The sequence below is a fragment of the Neodiprion fabricii genome, chromosome 4, assembly GCF_021155785.1.
Source record: "Neodiprion fabricii isolate iyNeoFabr1 chromosome 4, iyNeoFabr1.1, whole genome shotgun sequence".
NCBI classification, from domain to species: Eukaryota; Metazoa; Arthropoda; class Insecta; order Hymenoptera; family Diprionidae; genus Neodiprion; species Neodiprion fabricii.
In genome coordinates this window covers 24946794-24971919 of record NC_060242.1, presented here as the reverse complement: position 1 = coordinate 24971919, position 25126 = coordinate 24946794, and the positions used below count along the sequence as shown (strand labels likewise).

Genomic DNA, 25126 nt, shown 5'->3' with positions numbered 1-25126 from the left:
TGAACAGAAAAGGCCGAACTTGAATTGCCCGTCTCTACATGACACGGAATGCGCCATACATAGTTACATAGGCAGAAGCAGGCCGACATCCGCTAGGCCGTAAGCCACCTTTCCTGACCTAACCCAACCTGTGTACGATGATATCTGACGGTATGCGACGGGAACCTGCCGTAACTGCAACGTCACGCACAAAACAGTTAAAATTTTATGTATAAATTGTATCTGCCTATAATAGACTGTTTCAAATTGGAAAAATACATTTTTCTCCAACTGGGAAAATGTCTAGACATTAGTTCTTATACCGTAGAAACAATCCTCTCGAAGGGTACAGGATTTTTTATCAAGTGTAAGAAGTCGGTTTTCTCATTTAAATAATTTGTAAAACAACATACTCGTGTCAATTTCAAACAATACGACACGATTATTTCGAAAAATCGGTCAAGAAACTGAAATAAGATTAATTTTTAATACGTTCATTCAAGGTATTTTGACCATGGTGTCACGTGACCAATTCAACATTATTCCCGAGAATCCTGATACTTCTTTCTTAACAATGAAACTCGGTATCAATTTCGAATATTTCGTAAAATCACCGTGTCATTGTCAGCAAGTGTGCTCTGGTCAGCTAGGATTGAATAAATGCTGTATAAATTTTTCATCAACTTATTTCGCTGCGAGACGGGTTCTGAGGTTAAGTATACTTTGCAAATTGATCAAACATTAATTCGTACGATGATTCATCCGTCCTGTCTGACCAAAGGGCACTTCCGGACATCAGGACAACCACGTAAAGAAAAAAAAAAAAAAAAAAAAAACTTAACATCGAATCGATTTTCCACGAAAAAATGGGATATTCGACTCTCATCAATACTCTTGTAACTCGGCCACGTGACCCAGTGCTCAAAACAACTTAAAGAAGAAAGAGTCACCTCCGACACTGAACTAAAAATCCCTTACTCTGGATTTTAAGTTCGAAAAAAATACCCGTGGAGAACAGCTGTATCGTTAAAAAAAAAATCTTTTACCAATTTGAAGCAGTCTCATACCGCAAATGGAAGGTGCCGCAGAATTGAAACCGCGTTGCGTCGGAGTTTCTGCGGTGAAATCAGAGCCTGCAGCTGTTTTGGTCCATCGGGTGTGAAGCGTGGGTAATCTCTGCGAGGCTGAGCCTCCGGACCGTTCACTTTGCCGTCCCGTCGGTTGGTTGACGACTAATGTCTGTACCAGCCGCCTCGCCCTCCATTCCATAGTTAAACTTTGATCCTCGCCGATTAAACTCAGAGGGGGTTAATTTCACACGTAGATTATTACCGTAATCATCTTCTGCTGCAGACTTCTGCAGTTATGATGAACTTGGAACGAAAAATGTCGAAAATTCTACCGTATTTGTCGCGACGATTTTATTTTTATCTTATGAAATAATTTCACTGCTGAAAATACCGTCGAGCGTGTGATCGAAGTGTATTGTCGTTATTTATACTTTCTTTTATTTACAAAATTTTTTGCCCATTCTTTAGCTTGACATGAGACGATCCGCACTTAAGATACTGTTGGACCGATTTCGAAATCACGATTCGATAAATTTCGATAATCGTTATAAAGATTACAATAATAATAATATTCTGCTTCCGAAATCTGTCTCAGGTCACATCTGTTTTCAACTTGGAAACATACATGCATAATTTTTCAATTGAAATGAGAAATAAATAATATATGTATAGTGTTAATAAACAATTACGGATCGATTAATTTCCAGTAGAAGCGAACGTTCAGATTAGACGAGATTTCAATTCTTCATGTCCACCATTTCAGTGGGAATTTTTGTAAATTTCGTATTTTTACTTAAATGCTGAAAAACGTAAAGCTTTGTTGAAGTTGAGAAACATCATTTTATCCGGTGTCAAAATTCATGAATAAAAATAATAATACCATTCGTTTGGCCTTATCGATATTCCGTGACAACTTTGTGGGCTTTTAAGAATTTCAATTTTTCGAATCTAATTGCAAAACTTTGTAACATAATGTGAGTGTAAATTGTTTAACTACCGAAACTATGTTCAAAGCCAATAATATCGCGTGAAAATTCGTCCCGACTGCCTGCAGCATTGACCTCATTGTCATTCTTTGCGCGAGTTTGAAATTTTCTGTACATATATAACATTTATATCTTATACCTTGCCGTATAGCGAGTCTCGTAAGCGCCAATAAATTTCTTATAATTTATAACGCAATAAAAGTTCACCAGCTTATTCGGTGGCTGCTCATCGCAGCGAAAATAAATGCCTCATCTCCCTTTCCATCCCTGCTCCATCCCCTTCCCGGAAAACTTAACTTCTTCCCGGCTTTCTAACGCGTGGCGTCAAGTTCCCTCATGTATTTAAATGAGAAAAAAAATTCATTATACCGCCTCGCTAAATTATTACTTGTCCCGTGACGTAACGTAACATTTATTTCACGAAAGTAAAATTGGCAGAGTCAACAAATATAACTAAATATTTTACTATTTTCTCTCAAGGGTTTCGATTTTGGATACATGGTAATTTATTACGTGACCTTCCATTAGATTTGAATTGTTCTGAAATTGTATGATGATAAATGACATTAAAAATTTTTTTTTTTAAATGGACGATAAGTAAAAGATGATATCTAGAAATCAATGCTAAAGAAAAAAATTAATTTCGTGTATCCGTCTAGGTATGTATATCATCAATGTTTCGGTAGAGCATCTCAAATAGTATGTCTCATCCTAACACGAGCGCTTAATATTGATATTTGAATTTTTTGTCTTTCATTTTCCATTTAAACAACATGTAAAGAAAAGCGGAAAATCTTTTAATTTTATTTTGTTGTAAACGGCTTGACTCGTAAACATTTCACGCTATATAAAAAAGTGCTGAGACAACATTTTCCCAACTCTAACCGATTAAGAGATACCTGCATATAAACATTGAGTAGGAGGCAAGTATCTCTTAATCGGTTAGAGTTGGACAATTTTATTTCACTACTTTTTTATAGAGCGTAAAATGTCGTACAAGAATCTGTATTTGGATAGTTTATAAGTCAAGCCATTTACGGTAAAAAAATTTCAAAAATTTTCCAATTTTCTTTACGTGTTATTTAATTAAATGGAGAATGGAAAAAACAAAATAGGCACCTCTATATATCAATATTAAGACCTTACATTTGGATGAGATGTACTATTTGAGATGCTTTACCGAAAGTTTGATGCCCCTTTGAAAAAAAGAAAAAATTTTATTTCGCCTCACCCTACTATAGACACATATATGCCTTATCGTGAAATGCATAAGATTTAAACTGTCATTGCAACTGAGAGATACGTTTTCAACAAATGCAAGTCTGTAAACCGAATTTGAACAAAACTTGAAAGTAAGTGTCTGCAGGTCGAGATGAAAATTTACTTCATCGCCGATATTCGATCGTAAGCTGCAATTACATGTCCGACAATTCACGGTGTCCTTTTCTTTAATTTCTTCCCGTTACATCAGTGTTCTGCGGATTTTATGGTTAAAATTTCTTTTTTTTTTTTATCATTCGATTGAAATTAGAGTGCTCTCGATTGTTGGCCAGGGGTGCGTGGCTGCTGTGCCTCCGGGGAAACCCCGTGGGAGAGGACCTAGTCGGTAGCACATGTGGACTCTGTAATCAAGCCCGATTGAGAGCTTGTCATCGTGTTTCTGGCTCGTATCGCCCATCACCTGCAGGTGGATGCGTGATCGAGTTTTTCGGGATATTTCCGTTTAGGTGTTTTTTTTTTTTGTTTTTTTGTCTTTTACATTTATCTATTCTCCGAACTCAATCGTCAGTTTCCTCTAATTCTCCAGCGTACAGACATGGTGTTTAAGATTTTGTATTCCCCCTTATTTTTAGCTTCCTGCTCCCCTGTTTTCATAGAAAAAAAAGATTAAGGGAATTGATCATAATCATTCCGAAAATGAAGTGTAGAGTTTTCGTTGTGGTTCCATATTTTGAAATCCAGAAAATGCATTATTGGATTTTGGTGATTTTTGTCTCAATGGACGCGACTCTTCCTAACTCGGGACTTATTGGATTTTGGATCTGATCACTACACCAGTTTCCCACGTTATACGCGTAACAAAATCGAAAAATTTCAAATCGTGATATCTCGAAAACGGATTAACTAATTTTCATAACTGCAGTTTCAATGGACGGTGTTTTTCTTAGCTTAAGATTGACTGCATTTTAAACTTCATCGGTCATATACTTTTCAAGTTGATGAAATACCAATGTAAAAAAAAAAAAAAAATAATGATTAAATTATTATATATTTATTGTTCCACGGGCTGGAATGGTATTCGAGCGGAAAGTTTTCTGGCTGGCTCATCAAGGTCAGCCAAATTAACCACTTGTTATTCGAACTGTACGTCTTGTACATCCGGAAATTGAGCTTTATTTGCAACTCACTATGCGGCCCGCCGCAATAATGAAGGGATTTACCATTTTCAGGGTGTCTTCGGAGCTTTGTGTAACTGGTTAAATCGAATTTTTATTGACTATTAGGGACGGGGATAATACCCAATAGAAAAAACTATAGAAAGTGATAAAAAAAAAAAAAACGAGTCGAATCAAATCAGAAGCAATTGGGTCAACTGATAGAGCCGTGCTGAGCCTTGCATTACCGATAAAGAATCAGTATGGGAATCATTGCTTACGTTTTTTACTTTTTCACGCCTAGTTTCTGCGTAATTCGTTATTTAATAAACTTTTTATCAACAATTGTATAAATTTTTCACTCTTTTCATGATAATAATAGATTTTTCGACAGTTCACTTAAATTGCAAGTGCATAATTTTAAGTGATAAAATCTCTTCAAGAGATCGAATTAAACGGAAAATGAAGTTTGCAGTACATAGTCTTCCTTTCTTGTGATTTTGGATTTAAAGTATGGACTAAATTCTCAGCAATTCCAAAAATTTGGTCAAAATTCTGTCAGTCATACAATTTTTTATTTTTTGGTTATTTAATGTTCTTATATTGTACGGCACATTAACATTTTATTTGTCTTACAAATTTTACGGTCCATCATTTTTACCAGATATTTTCTCAGACTGTAACTTACACTTTTCAATCAATAATTTTAGCAATCAAAAAATTTCTATCCGAATGGACACCAGTCGAAAATATTTCTTCATACACATTTGCAATTTTTTCTCTGCAAGACCGTGAAAATATTTTGACTGTAATCGAATCTTGGCTAACAATAAGTCAATTTGAGTTGACGAGAGACTTCGGTGAAATTAAAAACTTTCCCATCTTTAAATGAATATTTCGAAAATTTCGACTATTTATCAAGATCCCTGTAATCAGAATTTGATGAAAATTTGATCCGAATAAGTCAAACGATTTGAAAATTATGAATATTTTTTCAATATTTCTTTCAATAATACGTCAAAGGCTAAAATTTTGTGCTAACAAACTTAAGTAACTTAGTTCATCGTCTCAGCTGATTGAATATATTTTATTGTCACATTTGACGAAACTTCCACCAAAGTAGTCACCCCTCAAAATTTGTCGACTAATCAACTAAATCCAAGTCTCTTTACGACGTGATAATATTTCGAACAAAACGGTATAATGGCGAAAAAATCGGAGCAATGGGGATTCGCAAATCGATCAGCGGTACAGGAATCGACGAGAGAGGATTCGGAACTGCGACGTCAGAGCCTTCGCTCCCTGATTTAGTAATTTAAAGTATTAGGGCGTAAAAGCAAACCGTTGGGCAATAAATACAGGGGCGGCACGATGGAAGGAAGGGAGGGTGAGGAGGGATGGGTAGGGGCAGGGAGGGGGGGGGGGGGGGAGGCGAAGGGGGATCCCCCTAAATTGTGGATTTCGACCCAACGGGGCAACCCGCGTGTCTATATATAGACTTGCCGCCCTTTTATTCAGGGGCGTAGAAAATCGCACCCGTGTGTGCGAGGGTGTGCAAAACCCGGCATCCGATGGTCGTCGGTCAGCCTTGCTGGGCATCGCCCATAAGCCCAACGTCCTGTGAACTAATACCGGCTAGCGTCAGCCACGCGTTAACCAATGTGACTGATCTTTTTGGTCGAATGAAAGATTTAGAGGCGCCCGGTGCTTTTCGCCCCCGCACTTCTCCTCCGTTTCATTATAAAGACCCGGAACCTCGATTCGTGGGCCGCGAGCCTGCGCGATTTCAATCCTCCATTCAAAGAACGTATTCCGACATTCAGGATTCTATAATCGCGAGTTTGGTATCGAGAGAAAATGCGAATGGTTCTTTTTAGCGGTCTTTTTTCGCTGTGATTAATCAAGTATTTATTGGAGTTTTTTTGAATTTCGATAGAGCAATGATTGTACATCACTGAGTTCGTGAAAAATTTATCAATATCCAGAAAATGATCGAATCAATCTTTAACTCGGAGTTTCAGGACAATAATGTCCATCGTCGAATACTTTTCATCGATCTTGAAATATTAAGAAGTGAAATAATCCGTCGCCGGATTATTTTTATGCAATATTTAGATAAGGGAAACGGAACTACGTTTCGTAAGCCTCTGAATGAAACCAAATCTCTTTAAAAGTTTTTGAATAGTTTCAAAATTTGTCGGAGTTGAGGATTTCGATTTTGAGATCAAAATTCGTCGTGGAAAGTCACGTGTTCTTTTATTGCCAATTTTTTTTCCGTTAGATCCTCAATAACAGTAATGTAAATCAAAGGACAAACATTAACGATTGTTTTTAAGAATCACCCGTGAGCATAATAGTATTATTACAATGTGTCAGTAAATTGTTAGGTTACTGTTTTGAGAATAGAAGGGTCGAGGTGAAAAGTGTCGAAGGGAATTTTTAAATCTTCTTATAGCGCCGTGTTTTCGTCACCGCAGTTCATTATAATATATATTGTGTTCATCGTGATCGGTAACGTTATTTTAATGACAAGCTTGTTCAGATTTTGAGAAGCTACCCAAACGCAGGAAATTAATTCTAATCGACTTTTGAAGCTGATATTTTGTTACGTTACCACGTCACTTTGGCATTAATTATATTTTTTTTTTGCCGCATTCGTGAGAATTGAAAAGAATGCTAGAGCCAAAATTGCGGGTGAAACCTTGGCTTCAATTTGTATTCCGACAATGAGAATATCAGTTATAAAATTTTACTGCGAATATTAGCGTTTGAGTTAAGATTTCCGTACATTAAAGAATTGATATGCTATTGATGTTATTTTGAAGTTAAAAAAGAAGGATGAAATTCAAATTAATATTCTACGTGTCGATGAATTTATGCGATAGAAATTAGAAAGATCCAATAAAAGTTTTCAATTTTTTCATAAGAATTTTTTAATAATGTTTGAAAATTGCACTTTTTTTACTAATTCAAACGAATTTTCGTAGAATGTTACTTAGATTCTTGTTGTTAAACTGTCAAAATACGTAACATATTTTAAACGTGTCCTGAAGTTTCTTGTTTCCCAAAAAAGCGGGAATTAATAAAATAGGAACGCATTCTAAAAAACAAAGCTTCAGACAAAACACTTGAGGATTCTATGGCCACCTCAGACAGAAAAAAACTTGAATTGAAGCCCTCGCTTCAGAAAGACTGAGAAGTATCTCTAGTCAACTATTAGCATACACAAGATGCCTTTTCATAATGAGAATGTTATTGATTTGAGCTGAACAATAAACGTCTGCTTCTCAGGTATAATTATTGAAAAGCCTGTGTTGTGCCCTGATAAGAATAAGAGCAAGCTATATATATATTTTTTTCTTTTGCATACAACCAATAAAAATGAATTGCATAAGTATGACGAAATCAAAGAATTACCACAAATGTCATAAAAAATACACTGGGAAAAACATTTTTTGGAACGTTATTATTTGGTTTGAAGAGATTGTTTATTGGTATTTGCCTCGAAGAAATTTCATTTTGTTCACAGTAACTGATTTATCAATTCCAACGCACACCAAATCATCTCTTGAAATTCATTTAATTATATTACCTCACAAAAGCAATAAAACTTGCTTTAACTTGAAGATATTATTTGCCGTTCACAATACAGAAGTAATTACTGACCCTTTGAAGTCATTGAAATTAGTTATTCCAATGAAAATAAAACCCACAGAGTTGCTTTAGATCAAAGAATCGTCGTACAAGAAACATTAAGATTAGCCATATCAATTACCCGAAGCTGTGCTTGCAATATACGAACAGTTTCTTGATTGCACAGACGTGATTTTTGAGTCTCTTACTTCAGCAGTGTTATCTTTATAATAACTATCAGACGTTTAACAATGTTCACAGGTTTTTCACCGCGGATTATTTCCGGAGTTACAGACGTCGCGATATCGCGTTTAGTTTCATCGAGACCAACACCGAGTGCATCTTCTTTCACCGAAGGCAATCTTGAGATGCGGTAAGTTTTCAACTTTGGCGATAAGCACGTTATAAATTCATATCAGGAAAGAGCGGCATTTTATGATTCTCGTAATTGTCACATATCGTACGGATAAATTGACGTACATTATTTGATAGGATAGTAGAATTAGATGGTAAAATTCTGAATTCCTCTCGCATCTTTTCCTTCAAGCTTGTTTTATTTTGTTTTTTTCTTTATTACCGGCTAGGCAAACCAGCGACGTTTCCCTTGGAAAATCTAATTTCCCTGTCAAGTACTTTGAGGGGTTGAATGGGTGAGCGAAGAGCAGCGGGCAGATGGGTGGGCGGTTTGACGGTGTAAATATTTAAGCAGCAAATCTACTACGGGACGAAGCCGAGTTGCTAGGTGGAATGAAATTAAAAAATATGTGTACATTGTGTGTGTATGTGTGTATGAGTATACATCGCTACCAAATGACAAAAGTGTTTTGAAGCTTAGCGGTGTAAATATCTCGAATAAAAGTGTAAAAATCTTTAACACGACGAAATTTTTTTCACAGCAAATCGAAAGGAAAATTAAAACAAATGAATGCGTTTCAAAATTGGGTCGATACGTAATTTAATTTTTACTCTCATTTGGATCGAATATCGATTGATTTTAGAAAATGATTGATATATTAAAAGAATAATCGATAGAAATTTGTTGGATTAATGTAAACGAGTGAATAATTATTCAATAAAACTGATCAATGATCGTAGGTTAATTCACGATTAATTCCGAATATCAATACATACATCGAAAGAAAATGATTGTCATTTGGTTTTTATTGGCCTATTTTAAAAATTTTCCCCAATTTTTTATGGATAGTCTGAAAATTTCAAAATTGCTTTTCGGAGTATGTTTCGTTATAATTCCTTTACGACATCATCGATATTGTTATTATGCATGCAACATTTTTTTAATCCAAGTGTTTCTTGAATCGGGCAACGGTTGCATTTTTCCAAACTGATCTGCTATATATTTCAATGCCGATGCCGAGCTGCTACCGCCTCTCGTATCATATCAGGTAAGAGACTGGAAAAATTGCAGCGTCATCGCCTTATATCTGTGAGCGCGGAAATTCTCTTAGGTCTTAAAGAATTTATGCCAGGGTTCGCAGAACGCTAGATAAAAGGATTAATTCCTAACGTGTTAATTAATTTTTACACCTTGTGAACTCGCCAATTTTTAACGAATAATTTCGTTATTCATTTTTTTACGAGGTAGAATCCGAAATATTGGGATAATCATTCTTTCCAACGTCGGACTTTCTTTTTAAATACAATTTTGGAAATCATTGGTTTTACATCCTGTGCTTACATTTTTTTTTCATTTGAGCTAGTTACGGTTGAATTAACACTTGATTTCGATGATTTCGGTTTGAATGGTCATTCTGGAAGGGCAAGAAGAACGTGCAAAATGTGCTTTCACTGTCAGAGAGTAAAAATGGATCATTTCCGTAAAATTTTGAATGCGTTCCGTATTTCGAAACAACACGGAATATCAAGGTGACATTGTAAAATCTGAAAAAAAAAATGTAATGAAAATATATTCGCTGAATGAATTCTGAAGAATGAAAATTTATAAGGGCTTGCAAAATTTGAGGTTCGCAATGTCGATGAAAAAAATTGTCATTGATGATATTTTTTAGGTGGGTTGAATTTTTGCTTTGACGAAAAATTAACATGGCCCCCGTTAGAAAACACTTTTAATTACATTTTGGCTCTATTCTGATTTCCGTGGGGTGTTATGTAACGAATGTTGATTTATGCTGAATAATATATCAGTTGGAGTAGCTGAAGTATAATTCCATCTTCGAGGTTGAACGATTTCTACAGTCTGATTGTGAACCAAAATTTAGAAAATTAAGAGATGCAGACGTTGAAAAAATCTCCAAAAATTTTATTGATCTGATTGTGATCAAATTAGAATAACACAGGCTGATATGTCAACAGTTAGAAAAAAGGTTTTATAATTAGAAGATTCAAAATTATTAAACTCTGGTATTTTTGACCCGTTCTTAACGTGTTTTGACTCATTTCGTTCGCATTATCGAACTGAAAATTTTCATTTATTCGGAATTCTGCTGATTCAGATATTTATAATTTCTCACGTTCGCACTTTCGGAGCTTTGAATTATCGGAGTTGTGCCCTTTCGACAATTCATGCTTCCGGAATTTCACCCTTTCGGAAATTTGAGCGTCGGGTTTCCGACCATTTGAAACTTTGATGTTTCCTCAAAGTCTAATATCTTTATTCTTAGTTTCGCCATTTTTACTCAACGCTTTCGGAACTTTTCAAATTTGTAATTTCAAACCCCGCCCCTTCAGGTCCGTGTCCAGCGTATATGAAATATTCGTGAAATCTCTCCGCTAGGTACTCGGTTGCAGAGGAGAAGCTCGCGTCCATTGTAAAATAATACAAAGGCAAGTACAAACATAAGTGTCGCGTGTCTGTTCAAATACATTCGTCTCCCACCCCTTTCCCCTTTCCCCTTGTCCTCGCTGCATCCTCGACTCTCGGCGCCGTGCATCGGGGGCTGGAGAACCACTCGAGCTCCGTTGCATAATATAACACACAAGGGGGTGGAAGGGAGGAAGGGAGGAAGGGTGGAAGGGCGTGTTTCGAGCAAATGTGGCACACAGGAACGCACGTGCGCTTCCATCGTTTCCTGAAAACTCTAAACTCCTCGCGGCCTAGCAGGCGGGAATTCCGCATTATGCAGTCGCATATCCGCGTGCCCTGGGATTATACAACTTTTTACAAGTCAAGTCTTATACATACATCCGGCGGACATGAATGGAGGGAGAGGCAAACCCCGTTCCCATTCCCATTCCCTCTGAGGACGATTCTGCAGCCGTCCGTTGTTTCTGCGTACGGTTATGCAATGCACTTGTGCAATGCATTCGCCTTGTGCCGTACCTCGGGAATCAAGTTCCTTTGCTTATTCATCCGTAGCTACGATTTTCAGAGTGAAACGACTCTGTTCGACTTATCGTTGCTTGTAAATTATCGCACGGTTCATCCACCTGTTGGCCTCTAGTCGCAGAGCTTAACTGCGTCGGAATCGTGCTTCTGCTCCACCAATGAGAGAGGCGGTGTAACCTGTTTATGTTGTATGGAAGACGTGAAAAATGGGGTGGAGTGGAAATTTCGATTTTGAAAAGTTCTGAAAGCGCCGAAAGCGCCGAATTCCGAATTATTTGATGGCGAAACTTGAAGTAAAGAAATCAGACTTTGACGAAACGTCAAAGTTTCGAATGGTCCGCAACCTGACGCTCAAAGTTCCAGAGGTACGAAAATGAGAAAATATAATCGAAATTCCGAATGATCGAAGATTTTCGGTTCTATAAATTTCTGGCTCGGTGATTAAATTTATATATATATTAAATAATAAATTTATGCCGGACTGCCGGAAAGAGGTGACAATTTATTTCCAAGCTGTTAAATTCACAGCGAAAATGCACTCAGATCCATTAGAATCGGCGAAAGTAATCCGATTCTGACAATCAGCAGTGGAGAACAATAATGTGATTATTCTGACGTCATTAATAATCGATCTTCCGTGATTCAGATGTGTTAATTTTTTCTTTCAATGTCAAGAAAACAGTCCTTCTATACAAACCCAAACTCTACCGAATGTTTCTGGACATTTTTCGATTTACACTTATTCTCTATTTATCTACAAGGTTCCGATCCCACCTTTTTCAGCCCAAAAAGAGAAAAATATTGAAAAATCATCGTCCGCAGTCTTCTCTTTTTTCTTTGTGATGTTTCGCCACTCGAAATCTGTACGATTAATTTCGTACGTCATAATGTGAGGTACGAAATACGCGTAACGCAAGATAACGCGGAAATTGGGACAAGTCGTTACATAATTAAAAACCTGGATTACTGCCACAAGGGGGGTATCTCTAAATTCGCCACCGCGAAGCCTCCATTAGGCAAAAATTTTCGGGATAGCGCAGAGCGCCCGAGGCACCGCCGGGCCAGCATCACTTTCAGCAGGATGATGCCTGAGAGGTGTTCAATTTTTCAGCACAGCTCTTGTGGCGCCTGCAGAGTTATGGTCAGCAGTCAAAAGGTAGTGGGGTGAAAACGGAAAAAAAAAAAGAAAGAAGGAGAAAAACGAACGCTCACGAAGAATAAGATGAATAAAATAAAGGCTGGAATACCACACTCGCCATGGAATGTGAGATGTGTTTTTGAAAATGAGATCACAAGTTCGTGCATTATAATTTTACTCGCGGAAAAGTTTAAAATAATTTTTTGATCGTGGTAATTGTCGTCGAGTTTAAAAATATTCTCCTGAATTATATTTGACGTGCAAAATGTTTTACGCACCGTTACGGAATTTGAAAAAATTATGTACATCACTTTTCGAATTTGAAAGTTTAAAATAACAATGAAACCAGTGTCTTTCAGCCGTATGATCGTTGGTTATTTGCGAACGAACTTCTCAAATCAATATTAACTCTTTACAGAGAACTAAAAATCTAGGGTAAAATGATGATCACTCCAATCAACGATCTTTCACGGAAACACGAATCGTCAATTAAGTTAGCTTGAAAAATGTCTCGTTTTCGCCCCAAAAATCTTCAAAGAGAAGGTAAGGGCTCATTTCTAGCAGTCGGATCTTGCTTCGTCAGTCGAGATTATCAGAGCTGTGCAGGTTATGCTTTTTTTACCTCAAAGAAAACTTGCAGCCGGCAATGGAATTACGGGAAAAGAAGAACGAAGGGACCGAGGAATCGGCCCCGTTGGCAAGGACGAGAGGCGAAAACGGCGAATCAAATTAGGGTGGGGGGGGATTGATTAATGATTAGTCGATCGATCGGCCCGTTTCGCATTTTGCTGAGGGGTAAATCCGTTACCGCGAAATCGTGTTTAAGTTTGTGCGGTAATTGGGTTACTGCTTACCTGACGCTTCGCTATTAAGTCGCTGCCGGCAAATCCACCTTCCTCTTGACCTGCGCTCCGCGGGTCCGTCTGCATTCCTAACTCAATTGTACACCCTTGTTTTTCGGTCCCAGCAATGTTACAAGCAGGTCCGTGCAGCCGTAACTGCCTCCAGCCATTATTTCATATTCCTCTGCAGCGCGCCAAGCCGTGGATCTGAAAATTGAATCGTCTTCACTTTTCTTATTCATCTAATAAGCAAGGTATATATCCATGGAGAAAATATGCCGCCCATCTTCTTTCAGAAGATTAATCAAACGAAACAGTTATCGAGGCAATAAGTAATAAAAATACGAAATTGTAATTAGAGTTGATCTAGTTGTGATTTTTATTGCAAATGTCCCTCGTTGTCATCGAAAACAAATTTACCGCCAACAGAAACGAACAATGTTCAATTCCTAATAACTTTAGATATTGCTACATTATTTTTTTTTTTTTTTTGTTCTAAGCTATCACGTTTTTGTAATATCACGTTTGTCGATGGGCAAAGGCTCGTTTCTTTACATATCGTCTAAGACTAGTTTATAATTCAACTACATTTAGCGTGTTCTCTTTATAACTTTCCAACAAAATAAGTCGTACTTCATGAAAATTGATCGAACAGTATGCTTAGGGAATTGATATAATGGTTCAGTAATATAAGTGCTCTAAAATGATTGGTAATTAATCAATGTCTTTTTTCACTTGAAATTCATAACAGAATATAAAAAATCGAGTACAACGATTATATTAATTATTGTGCTATATCGAAATGAAGCATTTTTATTGTAATTTTTATCGGCAATATAGTCGAGATAATAATAATAAACATTATAAGATACAATGTATTGTGTGACATCGTTTCAATTAAATCCTTATATTGCTTTGACATCACAGCATTTGTGTCTCTATATCATGATTCATTTCTGTCTCGACGTTCACTTGTCAAAAAAAAAAAAAAAATTCAAGATCTATTAAAATTCGCAAGGAATCTTTGACAGTGAAATAAGCTAAAAAACCGGTGAATTCATACAAAAAAAAAATGAATCAATATTTCCATGAATACGAAAGAACCAAAAACTCGCGAATATTTAAATGATTACAAAAAAGGCAGCTATAACTCTTTACTGATATAATTAGACGATAGAATTTCTGTTCTGGGTACGTTGAATCAGCTGTTGATTGAAACGTCATGTAAAAAGGATCGAATTCGCGGGACATTTATCAGCGTCGTTTCGAAAGTCGCGAATATGTAAAATCGGCGTTGAACGGCTACGATACGTGCCGAACAATCTAATCCTCGAAAAGTTTGGAGAGCTTTTTTGTCCCACCGTGGTTAAAAGGAGTAGTGCTCTATACCCGATTCTCAGTGCCGTAATAATCCCTCGAGCCAACATTCAGGGATGTAAAAAGAGGGGGAGAGAGAAAGAGAGAAAATCCTCCGCAGGATTACCGTCGGCAGAAACGAACCGTCGTGCGTAATCGCAAATACGGCCGGATATTGGCCGGACGCAAGGACCGCTGACCCTTCTGGACCAAGGGTGAAACAATGGTCTTACGCACCGCCGTTTCTCTTTCTCCACCCTTATTCTACTTCTACACAGCTCGAACTGGAAAACGCTGATTAGGACTTATCTGCAAACTTCGGTGGCAGACTTTGCATGCGGAACGATCCAACGACTTTCCGCTTGGTTTTTAGAGACGAGTTTTTGATCTGGGTATGATTTGAAAATGTGAAAAAAATGATCAATTCATTTTTACACAGATAACATATTAGGTCATATTTTTTCCAACGCCAGGAAGTGCTGGAAACAAAGGTTCGATTAGAAAACGTAATAAATTGATCAGAAAGTTTTTAGTAAATGGTCACGCCGACATGCTTAAAATTGGAGGATTTTCGTATCTTAGTGTAAACTATAACAATATTAATTTCATCTGCATAGAAATCTTTAACCCTCAAGAACTGGCCGGAAATTGGTGGAATGGCCTTATGCATAATACGTACATTCAGGACATCTAAACATCAGGGTTTAAAGGCAATTGGAAATCGATCAGGGAAAATGTCCCAGTATCCTGATTATCTCTTTTGGTCTTGCGTATTACTACATCACACTAAATTTCATTACCTCGTCACTGCCTTATCGATTCATAATTAGCCATTGCTCAGTCGTGATTTCATTGATTTTTCAATCAGAAGAATTCCTGAATCTATTTTAACACTTTACACTTTTATCTACAAGTCAGACGGTGATTTGGACACGAAACGTTATTCAACAGAAATTCTCGAACAGGCAATTATCAGCTCATAGTTTATAGTGATCCAGAAATCAGAAGCTTTAATTACGGTTCCGTTAAAGTAATAGAATGAGTTCCTCAAAATCGGCGCAACATTGTTACACGGATCACGTTTTTAAAAATAATTTTATGTGCAAATAATGGAGAAACGAAATTATGAAGTAAAAATTTATCACGATGTCAATAACTGGGAGGAGAGCTCAATAAGTGGAACACTTGACACTCGCAACTAACACTTAATACAATCAAAACTCCGGAACATCTTAACGGTTCAATGTTCATGTTCAATAACATCTTCAATGTTCCATAGTTATAAATTCTGGTTATTTTTAATTTGATTTTGCTCAGCATCATTTCTATTACGTAGCAGAGATTTTGTTAACCAGGTTAATTGGAGCAGATTACAGTGATGGAGATTTGTATAATTAAAGGGTATTCGTTTTTGGCATCACGTTCGATGCATCCTCAAGAAGACACAGATTTTTTCGTAAATTGAAAGGTGACGGAATCAAAATTCGAGAAAAAATTATTGCCTCTTATAGACGTTCGAAGCATTGGATCGGCCAGCTCACGTGCCTTTTGAAGTATTTCCGGAGTCCTGCGCTAGCAGCCGAAACGATCGGCTTAAATCCCGAGGTCTGGAGATTTCGTGCTTATTATTCCAGGCTTGCGGCGTGCTCGCCAAGGAGCTTAAGAAATTCGCAAAAGGCAGACCAAGTCTTGGCGAGGAGCCGTTAGCGAGTTCGGGAGTTTCGTGCGTTAGCGTTAAACCGTACGCTATGCTGCTGGAATAAGCGCCTTAATTCCCGCGTCGTTTTGAGACGCGAAACGTAGCGAATAGCTGTATACCCACACTTACATCGATAAGATTCGCTATATCGCACGAAAACTCGCGCAAACGCCGCGTATGTACATTTTGAAAGCATGTCAAGCAGATTTGAGTACATACCGATTGTGAGAGGATTCCTAGAAGGGAAAAGATGCGAAATACGACGTGCCGGCATAAAGGCAACCCGAGTTACGTATAATTTTCGGCAGGTTGGTAAGCTTGGGACGCATGCGCAGCAGCTAAAGATGCGCCAGTAATAGAATAGTTGAAAAAAATGTTAGTAAGAAGTCTGGGAAGTTATTCGTCACAAGGGGCGATTAATGGAACAAATAGTTAGGCAATTGAGAGGGCCGGTGAATAGATGAATCGGAAAAACAAGTGTTCGAAGTTTAGAAATAATTGAAGCCCTACTCGAATCGTTGTGATAGACAAATTCTTCCGACGATATTTGCGAATGGCGAAGAGACTCGATGTCCGTTTATTCGACGCAATAAGCACGACGAAACGGACGGGAGTTGTAAAAAGCGAAATTCAAACTCTTTGGGGAAATAAAGCGGGATGTTGGAAAGCAGGGGATAAGTCGAAAGAAGGGACAGAATTCTAATCCTCGTTGTTTTCGCTGAAGGTGTTATTTCCTATGATTCCTTTATTTCAGCGGCCCCGACGACGTGACGTCTGCAGGCCGATTTCGTGCCGTTGGGAAATTGATGGCGTCGTGAGAAAAATACAGTCTGGCATATTCTACGATTGCCTTGGTTCAAGTTACTTTAATTAAATTTGAATCAACTGTCAGCGAGCCAAACACGGTCTCATTCCGTCTCTCGTGCTGCAGGGGCTTTAATTTCAATTGGGAAATTCGAGTGAAAATAACGACGACAATATCGTAGCATTCAAGCATTCCTGCAACTTTTACTGATTGCGAGCTTTAATTTCTCCGAGGAATAACCTGCAGCCGAAGGAGGAGAATGGGAAAGAAGTGAAACGACGCGAGGAAACAAAGATACGAACGGTCTCGCACCTTCTTCATTGTCTTCTCCATCCCCTTTCCGCCAACCCTTCGACCCGCTGCCCTTCCACGCTCCCTTTATTCTTCCACCTAGATTCACCGGGCGGAGATGAGTGCCTGGATATTCTTTGGTCGGCGAATGAATTCCGCTCAAATTCTCACCTTCGTTTTATGGCTAATCAGCTGTAAGGATTAGTGTAGAGTTGATCAAAACTTAATCTATACATCGCACGTAACTAATCTGAGAATTTCATACGTGCTATGCTCAAAGCTTGTAAGCTTTAACAACCCAACAACATGTGGAAGAAATCGTAATTTTTTAGGAATCTTCGAATAATCTAAATACTTCACATTTATGAAACCATAGGAAATCAAAATTTTCACAAATATTTTTTGAAATTCAACGGAATATCCGAAATATCCAGAAACGATACGGTAAATCGGTAAAATCTTTTCCAGTTATCTGAAATGATTTGAAATTCTGAAAAACACGACGAAACTATTTTAGATACGTTTATTTTGTCAAGAATCTATTCTACAAATGAGAGAGAATTAACGGTCATCAATCAGTCCGTTATAAGTGTCACGTGAGCAATCAAAACCTTGTCGGCCATAAGTGGATTACTTTTTCGCCGATTCATACTCCCAGGAGTTGAGCCCATTACGATTCTCACACGTGAACAGAGGGTGTCGAAGAAACGAACCGCATCTTTGCCATCTCATGAGTACCTACTAGGCACTTTATTGAAGCCTGCACTGCACTCGGCGAAACAGCGAATCGCACACTTGGGTGCGAATATCGTGTGAATGTGTGCGTGTGTGTGTGTGTGTATGTGTGTTACAGGGTGATAAAAACTCAGGCTGTGCCTGGCGAGATCGTTTCGAAAAAGGGAGGCGAAGTGAGCTTCCGGTCTGCAACGTAGTTCCTGCACGGATCTAATTTCTATCGAGGTTATTCTGTCCGCGAAGCGACCAGCTCTTCCCTCCAGGATGTAGATCCGTCTCACCGGTGTACCAAGAGTTACTGTTATGCGATTTTCCTTGCTTCCGGCACCTCGTCGTGTTTTCACCTACACGGATATACAGGGCGTCACACGACTCGCTGTGTTGCGAATTGCAAATATGGATAGTGAAGCGTGCGTGAAATTTCTTTGCCGCATGTATCGACGAAACTACACGGTGCAATAAAAGCGCTTGTTTGTCGATTTGGGTAATCCAGTTTTTCTTATCTCCGATTTACTTGGAATTCGAAAATTGGAGGTTACTGAGGTCGCTGAGTATGAAACTTAAAATTTGGGAGTTCGAGATGGCGTATCCAACATGGTTGACGAAAATGCAAGAAGTTGTTCGATTTGAACGAAACTTGATACTCGGAGGTTCTTGAAGTTGCTGATTTCGAATTTGAACTCAAAATTCTAAAATTCAAACAAGCAGCTCCAAAGAGTCGACCATTTTAAATTTCTAAATTTTAACTTCAGATTTAAAATCGGTGACTTGAGAAACGCCCTGATGTCAAGTTTCATTCAAATAAAGTAATTCCTTCCCTCTATGTCACCCGTATTATACCCGTCATTTGAAAGTTCCAAATTTGAATATTAAATTAATAATTCCCGTCCCGAGAAACCTTCGATTTCCAAATTTCAAATCGATTCGAGATGGGGAACAATGCTTACTGACTTAAACAGGCACGTAGCCTGTTCCTTTGTTGCATTATATATAGTTTCGTCAACAGGGGTGACGGAGAAATTTCATTTATAGTTTACTGTCCTCATTTTTCATGCGCACCACCGCTCCAGACTTACATTATACCATCCGCGAGTTACGAGACACCCTGTAGACGTGTTTGCGACCATTCGGACGTGCTTGTTGCAGCCCTGAGAGCAGCGGGCAATAGTGGAAAAACGTGATCCAATACCCCGTAGCACAGTCCAGACCTTGTCGATTGCTCACCCTTCCTATTTCCCCTATTTTTCTCTGGTCAGCGAGAAAGGAGGGAGTCTCCATCCCTTTTCAAGTATACGGTTGTTGTTTTTTTAATTTGATGCAGAGTCGATTTGCAATTATAATGAGGAATAATAGCTCAGAAGTTTGACCGGACGATTATTGTTCTTAATAAGTTGGGAAAAATTTTGAATAAATTTATTATCACATGAAATTTTGAACATCGTTGAGTCTGAAGTATAATTATTTTTTTTCAATAACGTCTCCATTTGATCATTTTTTAATTGCCAATATATTTGTGTACATCGAACCGTTCTTTGACGATAGTGACAACAATAATTAAGCACCACTCGAATCGAATCGAGGTTACGTTCCGTAATTACAGCAAGAAGGCAGCTGCATTTGACGATCAATAATTAACGGTTCCAGTGATTTTAATTGATTGCTATTTACGGAGATACGCGTACCTTGTAGGAGTTGAGCTTTATTCTAAGCGAGGCGGAAGACAATCGTCGGCGAGTGAAAGCTACGCAATTAATACAGAATTTTGTATTGCCTTATATATCTCATTTCCAATTTACATAAACAATGCATTTGTGCCAATTGTCACTACTTGGAGAAAAATTTGTTACGAATACAGTGAAAGATTGTTTTCTATTTTTCCAGGCTTACGCTGTTATTTCGTATCATTTACTCCAATTACGCTATTTGACAATTTTCTTTCAACGAGTCAAGCATCGTACAGTTGATGCGATTTTATGCAACGACTGAAAAACTCGACGGTTTTGTTTGTACCGTTCTTGAAATTCGACGGAATTGTTATTCCTCTGCGAAATCCGGACCGTTAATCGCAACGTCGAAGAGAATTTGAAACCTTCAATGATTTGGGAATAATTGAAATTTACAAAATATAATTAAGTTTTGAGGAAAAAAAATTGACATTAAAACATTAAATTATCTTTCATTATTAATTTCGCAAGAAAAAAATCATAAGAAATTAACCACATAATTTATCGGAAATTGTCTCACCTGTTAAAGGTAGAATATGACATCTATTCGTTTCGACCTAGCGGACAAGGCATGAGATGGTAAATACACGTAGAACACGAGTCGAGAACTTTGTACGTTAGACGAAACTAGGATGTGCTAATTACCGAGGGTCGGGAAATCCGATAACAAACAGAAGGCGTGAGAATCGTGATAGCGAATTGCGCTTCACTGTCAATGATCAGACACTCGGAGCGTCGTAAATTCTGCTGAGTAGACGTACCCAATTTAAGGAGCTTCAACCCCTTCGGAAAATGAGGATTAAGGTATCATAAAGATTTTCTGTCCAGCAATTTTATAACGATTAATAATATCCTGAAATCTCACGGCACTTAATTAGAAAGCTCGTCCGGTGGTGAATCGAATTCTGAACTTGAATATAAATGTGAGTGACAAGTTGAAGACTAAAAACTTCGGCACAAACTGCAGATTTATCGGTTTAAATATTATCTCAAGTTCGTTTCATCGTCAAGGATCACGAACTGACCGAACTGCAGTTTGTAATGAATTAAATTTGACCTGAATTCAATTATTTACACCGATTACATTTATAGCCTGAAATAACGTGAACGTAATTAGGTTTGAATGTCGCATAGAGGTGATAAAACCCGACTCAATTACACACATTCATATGGCTGTCACAAATGAATTTTTTCACTAGATGAGACGTTGAAATCTTGCACCTATACACAATGATTTGTAAAAGTTTTGCGACTTGATTATAAATAAATGAATATTCACCTTTTCTAATTAATCACCATCAAATCTACACGTGTAACTATACCCTTTGTTGCGTTAAATCACCTGTGCCGCTACCCTTGTCAAATTATGTGAAAGGCTTAAAATTCCGAATCTAAATTTTACTTGGAGAGGAGACGAGACGAAACAAGACGAGGGAACAAAAGGGGGCGCATTTTGAGTTTAGTTGTAGGCATAGTATCTGAAGAGAAAGAGAAGGAGGGAGATAGAGAGAGATGGACAAAGGGATAGAAAGAGAAAGAGAGAGAGAGAGAGAGAGAGAGAGAGAGAGATAGAGAGCAGGCCGTTGGTTCTGAAACTTCAGATGTCGATTTATTATTTAGAGCCGACGTCGGTCCCGCGTCACTGCTAATATCAGAGGTAATAGGGGTTGCTTGTAGAATGACGCAAGTTAAGGTTGAGCCCTTCGTCAGTCATAATTAAACTTTCAATAAGTTTATAACGAGGGCTGTCGAAACGAGTCGTAGAATAATAAATCACTATTTCGAAATTGGTGTCAATAAAAGCTAACGGTTCGATGCTGACAGGCACAATTGTAAATGCTGCCGGAATATATGAGAATTTTTAGAGTCCGAATGGGATAGGGAAAAATTATGAAATGTTACTAAAAATTTTTTTCATATGAACGTGTATGGTGCAGGAGCAAATTAGCGTTTTATTTCATGTGATTGATTATCATTGACTTTCACAGAGTTTCTGATTTTGTGAAACATACCTTATGAAAATCATTAAGGAAGAGTCTTTTTTAAGGAAAAAATCGTAATCTACTCACGCATTTACGGTTTGGATTTTATTTTTAGTATCTTCAACTTACAGAAAATTTACTCGCAATTAAAATTGTGCAGGATAAAGGTTACGGAATTTTTCGACAAGTTTACAACATTACTTGGAACGATTTCTGATTTAAAAATCTCTTTTGATCAGTGATAAAAAGGGTTTGACATTTCATAGGATTAATTGCAACGGTGACATAATCGGAATTGAAAATCTTTGGAAAACCAAAACAATGAAATTCTGCGTTTTTGTTGTGAAACAGAATTTATCACGAGCGAAAAATTGACTCCAAGTTCTTAAAAGTTTGCGAACATTGAAAAAATATCCAAAATTGAAAACGAACAAGATTTCTTTTAATTCATTTTATATACCACGGAAATCAAGTTGTTAGTTCTGTATTATATAGTAAAGATGTTGCTTTACGAGTTGATATTACATTTTAATAGGGAAACCCAAAATAATAATCATTGTAATCTCGGTAGTAATCGCATGATTGGAACGCCGCAAATCTTGTAAGATTATTCGATTCTATAATAATACATCCGGTGGTGAATTTACTAATTAATGGATCAATTACGGGGGATGATGGAAAGCCGCGGAATCAGTCAGCGTCGTTAGAACTCAATTATCACTTGGCTCGATCGATCGCGAATGCAGGCCGGGGTGAGAATTCCTTGGGCGTATTTATTCGAAATTGCAAGGAGAATTCATCTATCCACTCGTTAAGTCAAACCTCTTCGACCACGGAGCTGGGAATATTAACGACTCGTTGGGATGCAATTTATTTATTATATCGTAGGCATCTCTCCTCGAGATAACAACTTCGGTGGGGATTATGGGATCCTTAAGGGGGTGGATCACCCTTCGCGCTTGATTTTTAAGCTAACCTTGGGTTGTAGCAGGAATTGATATGGGAAGGTTTGCAAATATTTAACGATTAGTATATCCGATTGGCAGGTTTATCGATTTACCTTTACTTTGAGTTTCTAAATTTGAAACGTGGTCGATATTGTTTAAGGAAATGGATAATAAGCCAGAAGTCCGTACTTCATATTTATTCTATTTTCGAAAAGCCAAGATAACTTTTCTTTGAAATACAAACACAGCAAGCTCTGGAATTATGAACAAAAAGTCAGATATTAACGTTTCATTTTAAATCGCGTTAAAATAGAAAATAGTTGTTTGAATAAAATGATAAAATGACGGGCCCAAAGCGCATATAACACTTGATTGCAAATAAGCGCAGGGAGGCGAAGAGGAAATACGAATTGGAGAGGCGGTGGGAACCTCGGATTCTACAGACTGAGGCGAACTCGGTATACGAGCATCGAGACTCGAATAGGAAATGGGTTTCGTTCCAGGGAAAACTTTTGTTATTATTAAAAAAGTTCGCCCTGTTATCTACCTCCAGACTTCAACATTTTATCCCATTGAATAACGGACTCGAAACCCCACGTGACCTGTCGCGAATCACTCGAGGCTGCTCTGATCATCTCGTAATAACGTCTTCTATCAGGAGGACTTCATCGCTTGGATTGACAACATTGTCCAAGAACGATATTGCGCTACAATCAAGACTCCACGAAACAAATTACGAGGATCGTGAAAGACGGTATAGTCGATCCAATTTTTTTTTTGTTTCATCGCAATATTGGAAAAAAGAATCCGTAATAAATGGCGTTTTCTGTACAAAATTGTGTAAATTGCGCAAAATGCAAAATACTTATTTTTCATTTATAGTACTTGAGAATAAAAAATTTAGCTATCTGAATAGGTACGAAAAAATCACAGAAAATAAAAAAAATAAAATAAAAAATGAGACTTTCGTTTACAGAATGAACGAAGAGATGAAATTTCTAGCGTAAAGTTATCGGCTTTATTTTTTCTCAACATGCTTCTGAACGATGCAGAAAGATTTATACCGAGAGTTTGTTGATCGACCTCAGAGCTCCAAATTACCCGGTGAATGAGCTTCGGTCAACGGGAATTTTACTTCTGGTTGGTGTTTTTTTTTTTTTTTTTTTTTGGGGGTGGGGGGGCTCGCTGTAGTAATACCTTGACGCCGAAAACCACGAATCACGGTTTCTCATTTCCTGGTTTTCACGATCGCTAAATTAATTACGGAAGAAGCGTAGCGTGGGCGTAATATGATAATATTTCTATAATTTGATTCGAGAGGACCGTCGGTGGCTCTCGGGCCGGGGGTAGAACCGCGGGTGTAAGCCGCTTAAGGACTTAAAGTCCTGATGGAAATGTTAAAATCATCTCAACTTCGCTCCATGCTCCTGACAATCCTTTATACTTCATCTCGGAATACAAATGAAAAGCTCACCCAGTTCATCGTATGGAAATAAACAGTTGCCTTGTAATACATTTTCAACACAAATTCTTATAGGATCGCCATGGATATTTACAGCAAACTTACACTGTTCACCGACATATTAATATGATAATCGTTCAGCTCGTCTTCGGCTGGCCACTTTTAATAATCTCAGAAGAAGTCTGGTTATTCTCGATGATACAGCTTGGCGATTTGATCTTCGGCCGTTTCAAGAGTGTTAGTCAATACGGAAGAGATTGTAAATTTGTTTAGATAATTTTACACTTCAAGTGGACAAAATTGATACAGGTTAAAAATTAAGTAAGTAATATCGCAGAAATATTTATCTGAAAATCGTAAGGTAGATTCATCATCTTTTTTTGAATCCATATTCAAATTGCGACACCTCAGCATATTTGTTGGACGATTTTTAGTCAACATCGGAATAATTATGGAAAAAGATCGGAGGATAAATTATTCTGTTATAGTAAATGACCAAATGTATCTTGAATGTTGGACAAAAATGAAAATTCTCTGAATATATTTACTTTTGATATACCCTCGGGCATGGATTTTCGGATTTTTGTGAGAAACTTAACACATAACAAATATTTTCGTAGAATTCCTGAAGGGATTTAAATCATCGTAATATTGTATGAACACACACTGGATAAGATTCATTATTTTCCTATATTCCTCTGAAACTTAAATGCTGGAATCCTCAGAAATTTCTACACGGGTCAAAGTTCAGGAATTTTTTTTTATATTTTTCACATTATAATATTTTGAACGATTCGG

At 37.6% G+C, this 25126-nt stretch overlaps 1 protein-coding gene across 5 annotated transcripts in view; it reads left to right on the top strand.

Moving 5' to 3' along the window:
- LOC124179875 (Down syndrome cell adhesion molecule-like protein Dscam2) overlaps nucleotides 1-25126 on the top strand; it is a 180701-nt gene that overhangs the window by 8653 nt on the left and 146922 nt on the right. For all 5 annotated transcript variants that reach the window (XR_006870164.1, XM_046564723.1, XM_046564720.1 and 2 more), the window contains exon 2: nucleotides 8305-8416. The gene's annotated coding sequence lies outside the window, so the exon portion shown is untranslated. The remainder of the gene's footprint in view (nucleotides 1-8304; nucleotides 8417-25126) is intronic.